The 13119-nt window shown below is 46.0% G+C and overlaps 1 protein-coding gene across 1 annotated transcript in view; it reads right to left on the reverse strand.

Moving 5' to 3' along the window:
- The window catches only part of Cradd (CASP2 and RIPK1 domain containing adaptor with death domain), a 161874-nt gene that overhangs the window by 139852 nt on the left and 8903 nt on the right, over window positions 1-13119 (reverse strand). The gene's annotated exons all lie outside the window — the stretch shown is intronic.

The following is a 13119-nucleotide window of genomic DNA, read 5'->3' on the forward strand; positions in this document are numbered from 1 at the left end:
TTTTTGAGACTTGGTAACAAATCGTCCTTCAAATGAGACGAGAACAAAGCCAAGATGGATGGTTGGGTGGGAATCCACAAAGTACTTAATAGACAGGAACAAACAGCAAGGCTTCATGGGTGCAGACCTTGCCTGACCCTTTGTGTGGTTAGTACTTAAAAGGCCATGTTACCTCACAGCCCAGTACTCAAAGATCTGAAGACTAAACGGGATTGAGAACCCAGGGTGCGCTGAAATCAGATCCTCGTGTGAGTGAGCAGAGCACAAAGGCACTGTCTCAGTTAGCTTACCTAATGCTCTCTCCTCTTCTGCATTCAGGGGAAATGAAAGGAAAGGCTCAATAGGTCTGGTATGACAAATCTCTTCTGGCAAAACCCAGTTCAAAAGAAATGGCAGAGATAATCACAGGGTTTCACGGGGACTGTTTACCCCAATGGGAAGTCCCTCTAGTCTTTCCTCCCAATCAATTAACACTAAGCAGCAGCTGTAACCCAGCACTATGTTAGGCACCGAGAGAAGAACAAGGACTCTCACATCAGAAGACCCGCAGGCTTCCTGACCTTTCTCACTGGAGCCTTTTGAATTGTGTGGGCCAAGAGCTAGCGGCTATTTAACTCCATTGCTGTAGTGTGAGGGCAGCCAGAGGCAGCAGGTTAACAAATAAAGCATTGCCATGTTCCAATAAAACTTTATTTCTACATGCTGTGTTTGAACTGCCATGTGACTTTCAGCCCTAGTGAACTGTTTTCCATTTTGTGGCCACTTAAATTGGACTTGGAGGTCCAGCTCGATAGTAGAGAATGTGCCTAGCATGTGCAAGCTTGGGTTTGTTCCTCAGCACCTCCATGAAAGGGGAAAAAAACAAAACAAAACAAAAGAAGGAAGTGTAAACCATTCTTTCTTAGAAGTCAGGTTATAGTGAGAGTACACACACACACACATACACACATACACATACACAATATACACACATACATTCACATATACACATACATACACACACATATACAATATACATTCACACATACACACACATACATACACACACAACAAAAACATACATATACAAACATATATACACATGCCACACATATACACATGCACACACACATACACACAACAAATACATGCACCACATACACACATGCACACACACATACACACAAATATATGCACATACACACATACACACAACAAATACATGCACACACATACACACACATACACACATACACTCATACACACAACATATACACACATACATATACAGACACATACTCATATACAAACACACACATGCATACACATACACAACACACATGTACATACACATACACAACACACACATACATACACACACATACACACATACATACACATACACACACACAATCTACTCTTACCTCATAGGTCACACAAGACAGAATAACTGTGGCTCAGGTGCCCAACTTCTACACTCCATATCCCATGGCACAGAAGCAATGAGATAAACAGAAATCAGGCCGCAGGCAATGTCTTTGTTGCCACCCAGCCCTCTGCCTCCTACAGTGCACTAAATAAACATTTCTTCCTATTGAAGACTTAAATTCATTTTAAAATTGTGTGCCTCCTAAAAGAGGCAGAGCTAGAAAATTGCAGACTGTCCAAATGGAGGGCAGAGAGAGCAATGCAAAACAGAAGGCAACGTCAAGAGCTCCCACCATCTCTGCATCTCTCGGAAACAAATAAAGGGCCAAGAGAGGACTGAGCTCGGAGCTATCAACCAGCCCAGCAGGCAAGCTATAGATTAACCTAGAAGAGAGCCATGGACCAGGGTAGAGACGCAGAATTTAGTAAGTATATACGTTTCTTCAGCACAGCTGGACCAAGGACTTGATAGAACCACCTACAGGAGGGGGGATTTCTTTTAGCTCACGGTTGGGTGGATTCAGTCACAACTCAGCTTAAGCCAAACGGGAATAGAACATAAAACAGAAAAGGCTGGTTGTATCGTGGTGGACAGGAAACTGAGCAGAAGTAACTGGACACCACGTAAAGCCTTCAAGGCATTCGTGCTGCCCCCCACCCCCATGAACCAACCCTACCTACCTTACCTTGTAAAGTTCCCCACACCTCCCAAAATAGTGTTGCAGGCTTGGAAGCAAGTGTTGTTCACACTGACATGTGGGGAACATTCCATCTTCCTAGTTTGGCTTCTGATGCTATTATAAACAGCACAACCAAAAGCCACTGGGAGGGGAAAGAGTTTATTTGGCTTACATTTCTACATCAGGGTTCATGGAGGGAAGCCAAGGCAGGAACTCAAGCAGGGCAGTAACCTGGTGGCAGGAACAGAAGCAGAGGCTATGGGAGAGAGCTGCTTACTGGCTTGTCTCCCATGGCTTGCTCAGCCTGCTTTCTTATAGAACCCAGGACCATGTGCCCTGGAATAGCACTACCCACAGTTTACTGAGACCTCCCATATCAATCACTAATCTAGGCATGCCCGTCTAAGGGAGACAAGCCCTCAGCAGGGGTCCCCTCTTCCTCGGGTGACTCTAAACTGACAAAAACTAACTTGCAAAAAAAAACCAAAAAAACAAAAAAACTAACTTGCACAAACCTGTACCAAAGCCTAAGCCACTATATACAGAATATTATTTTGCTCAGCTAGAAAAGGCTGCTCTAAGATTACAGATCTGCTGGGCTCTGTGGGAGAGGTGGTTTTCATTATCTGCTTGTGCAGTGATCCTGGGAAAATCAGTTCAGAGGGGACCAATCCTGAGGGCTTCAGACTTTCACTCTTAAAGTTTCCCTCATTTGAAAAAGGATTTGGCCCTGGACAAAGATGGGTCCCAAGGGTTCCAATCACAGGCCCATTCCTGTTTTTAACTGGGAATGCAAGACCAGAATTTCCAGTCATTTAAAAAAAAAAAAAGACAAGGAGCATGTCCCCAAGTGAAATTCACTATTATAATAGTTACTAGTGGCAACAGTAAAATGCATCTGTAACCAGACAAGTTAGAGACTACCTGGCTAGTGACCAGAACAAGCTGCCCTCCGTCTGGTGAAATGAATAGCTAACCTCTGGTATTCAGCAAACATGACGCAAAAAGCACTAAAAAGTGCCCAAGAGTCACTGTCACTGAAGGTCAGGCAGAGTCCTGCCTGCTAGCTGTCCAGGGAAAGCTAAAAGGAAGATAAATTACAGGCAGTAGTGGGTCTCTTAGTCTGCCTTCTATTGCTATAACAAAAGATCAGAGACCAGGTGCACCCCTTATTTTTCCCCTGTGTGATAGAAGACCTCAACAAAAAGCGACTTCAGGGAAGGCAGAGTTTCTCTGGCTTGCACTTCTAGGACAGGGCCCATCAGTGAGTGGAGTCAGGGCAGGAACTCAACCAGGGACTTGAAGCAGAAGCCATGGAGAAACACTGCTTGCTGCCTCCATCACGGGTTCATGCCTACTAGCCTTCTTGCATAGCCCAGGACCACCTGCTCAGGGAACAGGGGTGAACACAGTATGCTGGGGCCTTCTACATCAATTAACCACCCAGACGAGGATCCGGGCAACCCCTTGATGGGGAATATCTCTCAGGTGCCCCTAGGCTATACCAAGTTGACAGTTAAGCTAACTATGAGACCAGATCATTTGTAAGAAATAGAAAGTCGTGTCTTTGGCTGGGGTTCTGGAATCTTGGAGGCAAAAGAGCATACTCCCAATATCTATTTGATGGCTGCTATGGGTCTTCTTACTGCTTTTTTTTTTTCCCGAGTCAGAGTTTTTCTGGGTAGCCCTGGCTGTCCTTGAACTCATTCTGTAGACCAGGCTGGCCTCAAACTTAGAAGTCTGCCTGCCTCTGCCTCCCAAATGCTGGGATTAAAGGCGTGCGCCACCACTGCTCGTTCTTACTGCTTCTTGACGTAACAAAAACCATCAGGAACATCACAGGAGCCCTGTTTCCCTGGCCTCAGTTCATCCTAACTGCTTCAAAGGCCTCACGTGTGAATTTAGGGGTTCAGGCCCCAACAGAACCACTGCAGACAAGCACACTCAGAACACAGTCTAGGGATCAGGGATCCAACACCTGGCTTCCATGGGTGCTGCGTGCCACTGGTAAGTACAAGGACATACATGCAGGTAAAACATCCATACACATAAAATAAAATGAGAAAAATATAACACTGCCCCCAGTGTAGCACTTTAGGTTTTACAATTTCATTCACTTGTCTTTATGGCCACTGGAATAGAAGGGATGAAGCACTTCCATTTGGAGGCAGAGAGAACCAGCAACCCAGAAGATAAGGTAGAAACCAGACTTTACCCTGCTTGGACCCCACCAGAAAATGTTTCAGAGCATCAGTGCACTGTAAGACCGGGGCAGAGTCTCAGCTTCCTCGTCTGAGAAGTTGAAAGAATAGCATCAGCCTCCTATGTGGGAGCTATGGACACCAAATGGGGTTGGGTCACGGCAAGTACTCTGGAAAAGGAAGTGACTATGTCCTCCAGCCACAAGCACACCCAGCCCCATAACCAGCCATCCTCCCCCTGTGCACCCAGTCCTGCTGAATCTGCACAGCTCAGCTCTTCAGCCCTATCTAATAATGATGACAACATCCAATGAGGACAACGGATCCACTGGGCTCCGTTGGGAAGCCCTCGGTTTGTAGGAGAGGCCAGATGGCTTGTCATCTCACCAGCCTGGAGAACCTTCTGGGATGAAGCAGTCAGAGATTATACTTGACTAATCTGGGCTGACTTAACTCTCAGCACATAATATGACCTCAATAACTGACTGACTGAAGGAAAAAAAAGTGTGATTTGGTTGTGCTGTGATTTTTTTTTTTTTTTTAATAATAGCGCCTTCTGTGTCCTATTGTCTTGGGTGGTGTTGAACCAGCTAGGCAAAAAGCGAGGACGGAGGGAAGGCTGCGGTTGTTCTGCCAAAGCTTTTAATAGTCTCTTTCAAACAGGCTCTCCAGTTAAGTAAAACGGTCATCAGGAATGCCTTAGCAAGCGCAAGGCGAGAAAAGCCAACTGGCCAGAACAAAGCCAGCCTATCTGGAGAGTATTTTAATATAGCACTGGCAAAAACAGAACCATCTATAATCTAACAGATTGCGAGAAACAAAGAAAAGATTTTGGAACTTAATGTCAGAAGGCACATGAATAGAAGACGCTAGAAAGGAAAAAAAAAATGGTTATATAATAATCTAGTAAAAGACTTTGAAATAGAATACTCACCGAAAGATAAACAAACAAAAAGATTATTTAAACAGTGGAGTGAAAATATCCTCCCCAGTTCCTTAAGAGGCACTTCAGGGAGGTCATTTAAGTCCACCACCCACCCCAGCCTCTGCTGACTGAAGCAGCATGGACCACAGTAACAGTTTGAAAAGACTCTCTCCAGTTGACTCAGGACTTGAAAACAGTGTAATATATTCACACGCACATAATCAAACTTCTTTTTTTTCTGTCCCAAAGGTTTACTATTTTTAATTTTTATTTATTATTATAAATAAGTGCACCGTAGCTAGGGTGTCAGATCTCACTACAGGTGGTTGTGAGCCACCATGTGGTTGCTGGGATTTGAACTCAGGACCTTCGGAAGAGCAGTCAGTTGGTGCTCTTACCTGCTGAGCCATCTCTCTAGCCCAAGCTCTTCTTCTGTGTTCAGCATCTCTTAAGAAATCCCAGATTTCAGCATTGGTGGCAGCAAAGAAACTGTGGCTTTTTGGAAATGAGTGAGGAGAGCCGCCAGCACTTTTCCACTAGAGAAATGAATTTCCCATGGTGGTGGCGGGCCTCTGGGTGCCCTGTTCCAGATCGTGGGATCTGGGGGTGCAGCAGAAGCAGGTTGCTTACGGCACCTTTCCTTGCCCCTTCCTTGAAGCGGATTATAAGACCCTCCTGTGAGACGCCCCTGCCTATGGCAAAAGAAAAAGAGGTTCCTGTCTCTGAAGAGATGGTCACAGAGGGGAAGCGTGCAGGCCTTGTCAGTTCCCATGACTACCACTGGATTACACTGTTTCTCAACAACAGTCTTCATCTCTTCAGACCTAAATAAACATACAGAAGTCTAACTGCTTCCCTGGGTCTGAATTTCCTTAGAAAGACATGCATGTCAAAAGCCTTCTATTAAGTTTGGAGGCTGGAGAGATGGTTCGGTGGTTGAAATGACTAGCCGCTCTTCCAGGACCAAGGTTCAGTTCCCAGGACCCACATGGCAGCTCACAACTGTCTGAAACTCCAGTTCCATGGAATCTGACGTCCCCTGCTGGTCTCTGAGGGAACTAGGCACACAGGTGGTACACAGACACACATGCAAGCAAAACACTCACAGGCATAAATAATAAATTACATTTTAAAAAAATAATAAATGAGGTGGAGAGCGTACCCTCCATATATCTTTCTCCATATGTGTGTGCATGGGTACCACACACCACACATACCAAAAATAAATAAATAACTTACTTTAAGTTGCATACTTTCTTCATTTGTCTTTTAATGTGAGACTGAGCGAGAAACCTAGGATGTCTGAGAAAAACTATTACACTTTCCCTATATGTATACAGGTTAAAATTTTGAGATTAAGAAAGATAGTTCAAATTTCTCATATACTTTATAACTAGTTTATTATAGACCATAGTTATCTCTTAAAATGTACTAAAAAATACAAATCAAGATTATATATAATTACTATGCACGACACAATGGCTTGTATTTGTAATGCTGTAACAAGATAACACAGCCTGGGTAACTTATAAACGAATGGAAACTTATTTCTCAGTTCTGCATATTAGAAATCCTAGGTCAAGGGCTGCCACTCGGTGTCTGGGAAAGGAGGGCCAGCTGGCCACATCTCCACAGGCACTGGGAAGAGTATGGGTTCATTAGGAGGAAGAGCTTTGATGGAGGAACTATGCCACTGAGGTTGAGCTTTGAGACTTTAGGGCCAGGGCCCACTCCTTGTTCCCTTGTTCTCTCTGCTTCCAGACTGCTGATGTGAAGGGACCGGCACCCATTTGTTCCAGCAGTTCTACTTTCCCCATCACAATGGACTACTCCCTTTAGGACTATGACCGAACTTAAACCATCTCTCCCCGAAGTTACTCTAGCTGGGGTGTTTTGCACATTGACAGAGAGGAAGGTAATCACCAGACTCTTCTATTATATGGGTTTGCAGTCTCTCACTAGTTACAATCTCAACTCTTTGAAAGTATGACTCGGTTTTTATAAACACATAATGGCTGATATGGTTTCAAAACGTGAGTTTTTAAAAACTGTTGACGATGTCTGCATTAAAGAATACTGCAGTCTAGTTACACAGACATAAAAAAAAATAACAATAAGAATTTCAAATGATAACCAGCAATGGTAAGTGTTCAAAAGCTATTTGCTTAGAACCCTGTGAATCACTTCTCAACTCTCTGCCTTCTGTGCTCTGGATCCTGAGCTGGATCTGGGTGACATCATTGTTCTGCATACAAAACTAGTTGTGCCTTACAGTGCCAGGAGGGAGGACAAAAGATACTGACAAGGGAGTAGGGGCTTTTTCTGAGTTTGGGCTGTTTTGATCCACTGAGATGTCCTGTCACCTTCCAAGCAGCCTCTTTGCTCCTCTATCTCAGACGGCTTTCTGGTCCATCCACATACCCTGTCTGGAAGCCACTTCATCTCCAGAGAGGCCTAACTCTAGGGCTTGAAAGGGGTTGGGGGTGGGAGGGGAGAGGGGGCTTCTTATAAGCTCTTAAGAGATTGTGGATTGTGTCTCCTTCAGCTCTAGAAAAAGAAAGAGAAAAAAAGGAAGGAAGCAAAAAAGTTCTTCTAACATGATTCCTGTGTGCCCTGGAGGTCACCGCCAGGCCTTTAGAAGCTAATCAGAAGTAACTTTCTACTAGCTCAAAATTCTTCACCATTCTGAGGGGTGGCCACTGGCAGGCGGCCCACCCATGCCTCTCTGAAAAAACTCAACACTTTTTAATTTTTTTTTTTTAACTTAAAAAGAGGGCATGAATTTTTAGGGAAGAGGAAGAGTTGGAAGGAGAGACTGAGGGATAGCTATGTATGATCAAACTTTGAAGCAATATTTTTGTTTGTTTGTTTTTGTTTTTCAAGACAGGGTTTCTCTGTGTAGCCCTGGCTGTCCTGGAACTCACACTGGCTGAGACCAGGCTGGCCTCAAACTCAGAAATCCGCCTGTCTCTGCCTCCCAAGTGCTGGGATTAAAGGCGTGCACCACCACTGCCCGGCGAAGCAATAAATTTTTTAAAAAAGAATTCTTCACAATAAATTTCCCAAGTTCCCTGGTCGCCTTGGCACAACTGTGCAAAGGATGAGCCTGCCTGCCCCAGCTCCTGGAGGACTTTGCGGTTGTAGCCTCTATGAACTCTGTAACCCTAGAACAGTTCCCAGCATGGTTAGAAAGGCAGCGCTCCCCCAGGTCTAGCAGAGGGGCGGCTGTGATTTATGCTCTAAGACAAGGCCACGATTGGCATAAAACCCAAGCCTGGTGACTGACTGGTGCTAAAAAGGACAAGACTGTGATTGGTCCAAACACAAGCTTCGGTGACTATGTCAGGTGCTGAGGGGCAAGAGTGATTAGTCCGAACTCTGGCTGGCTGAGCAGGCTCCGCGAGTGTACTGAGAGACACTGTTGTACTGCCTCCCTTGGTGCCGCTGTAATAAGCCTAATAAAAAGCTGCTAGCGCCCAAATGGTCTTTTCTCTGAGCTGTTAACACAAAAGAGACAGCAAAACAGAAACAGCCGAGCAGTCAAGTCAAGCTGTGAAGGCAGCCAGCGAGGCAGTGGGCTGCTTGACTGCTCCGGCAGCTGCAGGCAGCTACGGAGGGCGGCCAGAGCTGAGAGGAAAGGCAGTGGAAAGGTGATCAGGTAGAAGGGGGAGCCAAGACCACAGAGGGATAAAGGGCTGTGCGGAAGCAGGGAAGAGGAACCGAAGGCCCCAGAAAACTTCCAGAGAGCCATCAACTTTTCAGACCCCTCCCGTTTCGATGAACCTCCCCACTCCCAGTGATTCCAGCACCTATCCGATGCACTTAGGACCCAGGCTTGGCCCACGGTGTGCATCCCAAAGCAGGCCCAAAGGAGGATGGTCTGGATATACCATCCAGTGCCTGAGACCCACTCACTGCCTTATCTGGCCCCTCGTTGAGTCCCTCCATGTTAGCCATTTTTTTCAAAAGTGTGAATTTATGCAATATGCTTCAGAGACACTTTTACTTCTGTTTATGTTAGCACAAAATCCTATTGCTTGAACCAAAGAATCCACCTGATGTATTTTATAGGTTTGGGGACAGACCTTCTGCTGTGGTTTGGATGTGAAATGTCCATCATAGGCTCACGTATCTGAACTCATGATCCACCAGCTACTGACACTAGACTGCTGTGGTTTGGATGTGAAATGTCCACCATAGGCTCACGTATCTGAACTCATGATCCACTAGCTACTGGCACTAGATGGGAAGAGAACTTTAAAAGGCCTTGGCGGAGTGTCCCTGGGGGCTGGATTTGAAGCTGTATAGCCTGTCCCTGTCTCCTGTTCTCTGTCTCTTCTTGACTGGTGGTACAACGGGGCAAGCCAGCATCTTGGTCCTTGTCACCGCGCATTTCCTGACAGAATGGACAGTGTCCCCATTGGAACTCAAAGCCAAAACAAGCCTTTTCTCCCTTCAGTTGCTTTTGCAACAAGAAACTAAATTAACATACCTTCCCTCCCCCACCCCTAAAATGGAGGCTTCTAAGAGCCACTCCAGCTCTAAGCCTCTATAGCTATGGCCTCAGGGCGAGTTCCCCAAGACACAGCCACACCGTACACAGGTACTGCTGACAATAGCCCCATCCACACACAACAGGGCTGTCACCTGCTCTTAAGGACTTAGACACAAGTTTCACGGCCACGGGCCTTATTTGCCACTATGATAACACAAAATAAGTAACATTGGCCCTTATTTGCCACTAAGATATCACAAAATAAGTAACATCTGGTTCTTGCCATACTGCCTGACATGCACTTTCCACATCCTGGTGATCTTCAAAGTACTTCGTGTCTTTTTACGTGCTACTAAGCTGACCAGTGACCAACAGTCTCTTGATAGCTTCGGGTTGGGCACAGTCATTCAAAATCCAAGTCAGGAGTGGGGAGTTGAAACTCAGGGTCTCAACTTCTGATCCTCCTGCCTCTATCCTCCAAGTGCAGGGACAGTAAGTATTCACATCCCATCCCACTAGAGAGGAGAGAGCACCTGAAGTTTAAGTTATCTGGTGATTTAATCAGGGGTGTCAATGTGATGAAGCTTTAAAAACTCCAAGGGGCGGGGCTTAGAGAGCTGCCAGACAGCTAAAGGTTATAGTTGGAGGTGCAGGTTATAGTTGGAGGTGCTGGGATGTGATCCAAATGGGGAAGACTCAAAGCTCCTTGGCTCTCCTTCTATCTCTTGCCCTGTGCATCTCTTATCTGTAGCCTTCATAACGTGCTTTATAATAAACTAGTAAATGTGCTTCTCTCAGTTAGGTGAGTAGCTTTAAAAAATTAATTGAACAAGAGGGAAAACATAGGAATCCATCTTGAAACTAAAGGACTGAAACTTGTGACTGGCCTTGGAACTGGGAACCGGGGCCTCAGCTGTGGGGTCACATGCTAGCTTCAGGATGGCGGTGAGGAGAACCAGCAGACACCCAGGTGATGTCCCCTGCAGCAATGCTGCTTGCTTCCTGGGTGGGAAAAGATCCCGAGCATTAGCTTAGTCACAGCTGCGGTCGGTCCCGTCCGTGTTGAGGGCTGACTGAGAGCTCGGAGGCCCTGGGTTTGTTTATGCCTGTGTCCTCTCAAGCACTTCAGACTCTCCATGGTGTTATTTTGGTAACCGTGTTGCCACCCTCTCTGCCATGGTGCTGAATATAAATAGAACCTGAACATTTCCAGGAACTCTCTGCCTGGCACTTCCTACTACAAAGGGGCAAATCTTTCGTGTCATTAGCAAAAATAAAGCCTAAGACTAAAACCTGACTTGAAACATCCAGAAGTTATACTTCTTTTTAAATTTGGGTTTGCCATTTGGAAAAATCACATTTTAAAAGGGGGAGCAGGGTGGGATACCCTCCTAAGAATCATATACATGTATGCTCATTACTGGCCAAACTGAAGAACAAGTGTAAACACAGCTGCCTATTAAATTTAGGTAAAGCAAACATTCCAGCAGCTGGCTGTAACCACGGCCTGCGTGTCTGAGCCTCACTCACTACAAGCTGGAATGCTACCTTGCCAGGCAGTCGCTGCAGCCCGGAGCTACACCAGCAGGAAAGCTTATTCCTGGTACCCACCTGCTGTAGATAGCATGATTTATGAGCTGCAAAGTGAGACCTGACTGCAGCATCAGCAGAGTTGTCCCTTAACCACAGCCAAGCTTTAGTCTTTAGGATTCTCAAGATAGCAGAGGACCTGTGAGGAGAGAAACATGGCCTTGCTTCAGACCCCCACCTTCTCTTCAAAGGACCAAAGGAGACCAGGAAAGGGGAGACATCAGGAGTGAGTGACTCCTGCCTGGGGCAACAGGAAAGAAAGGAATTTTCCAAAAGCCCCTTGAGCTTGCGCCTGACAGGAACAAGGGAGAATGAGTGGGACTCAGCACTGGAACGTACTTGAGCTATCCGGATTAGGTGAAGTAAAAGATGTATTTTGATAAGGTGCTTTTATAGAATAGACATTAGCAGGCCTTGAAGTCAAAGTACCTAAGTTGGTCATTTGGCTCCACACATCTGTTTGACCTTAAGGAAGTTATTAAACATTCCTGTGTTTACCTTGCCTCATCTATATAATAAAGGGCTCTACAGGGCTCAGGCCTATACTTCCCTAGGCCCCTGAAGATGGCCTTTAACTCTGGATCTCTGTGTCTCTCCAGTGCTGGCACTACACACACACACACACACACACACACACACACACACACACACAGGCACACATGAACGCATGCACGTGAGCACCCATGAAGACCAGAAGATGGCGCCAGGTCCCCGGAAGCTGGAGTTAACGAAGGGTTGTGAGCCGTCATACATGGGTGCTGGAAACAAACGCAGGTCTTCGGGAAGAGCAGCAAAGACGCTTAAGCCCTGCACCATCTCTCCAGGCCCCAAACTCATTTTAATAACAACAACAAAAATCAGAGGCACACAGCCTCCTATTAGAGAGGTGGACAGGCTGAGCCAGGGCTATCTGTCTCTGTCCTCTTTCTTCCACCAGGAAGCCATGTTCAGCTCACTTTGTATCTGAGAGCAGCATCCAGCTGATTCCTCACTAGCAGGTTTAACTTTAACTGGTTAGAGCTTAATCTATAGAGGACAGAGAATGGGAAAGGGATGTTGCAAGTACCACACAATGTGAATTAATAATAATAATAATAATAATAATAATAATAATAATAATAATAATAATAATAATAAGTATGCCCTGAATTTAACTCCTTCCGTTCTACCACCACCACCACCACCACCACCACCACCACCACTGATCCCCCAGACAGGGTTTCTCTGTGTAGCCCTGGCTGTCCTGGAACTTGCTCTGTTCCAGGCTGGCCTCGAACTCAGAGATCCACCTGCCTCTGCCTCCCGAGTGCGGGGATTAAAGGTGTGCGCTATGACCACCAGGGCCTAAATTCCACTTCTCCAGCTAATGCAAAGCCCCTCCAACTTTGACATTTATTGCATGCATTTAGCCTGTATGTGCCCAACATTTTGATGTCGGTAGTGGAGTCACACTTGCTCTTGGGCCCCGATACTGGGGAAAATCCTTCAGAAATTGTTCCAGAACTTCAAGGATTAAAACCACCTGTGAAGTAATTAATGTCCTCCTGTGTGTCCGAGTTCTACCGACTTGCAATATCTCTCCACTGAAAACAAGAGCAGCTCTTCCAGCCATGTGTAGTTCTGGGTCACCCACATGTGTGGAGCGATGGTAAGCAAGGAGCCATCAGCAAGATGCCCGCGTAAGCCGAGTGTGCCTGGGCTCGTTTGCACCCACACCAGTGGGCGCATGTCTAATGTCACTGCCTAGATGACACTCCCAGAAACTCTGTGATGGACTGGTCTGGTCAAGAACAGCCCTGGGACATCAGTACTCTCTCAGTT

Source organism: Mastomys coucha, unplaced genomic scaffold (genome assembly GCF_008632895.1).
Source record: "Mastomys coucha isolate ucsf_1 unplaced genomic scaffold, UCSF_Mcou_1 pScaffold4, whole genome shotgun sequence".
In the NCBI taxonomy this organism is placed as follows: Eukaryota; Metazoa; Chordata; class Mammalia; order Rodentia; family Muridae; genus Mastomys; species Mastomys coucha.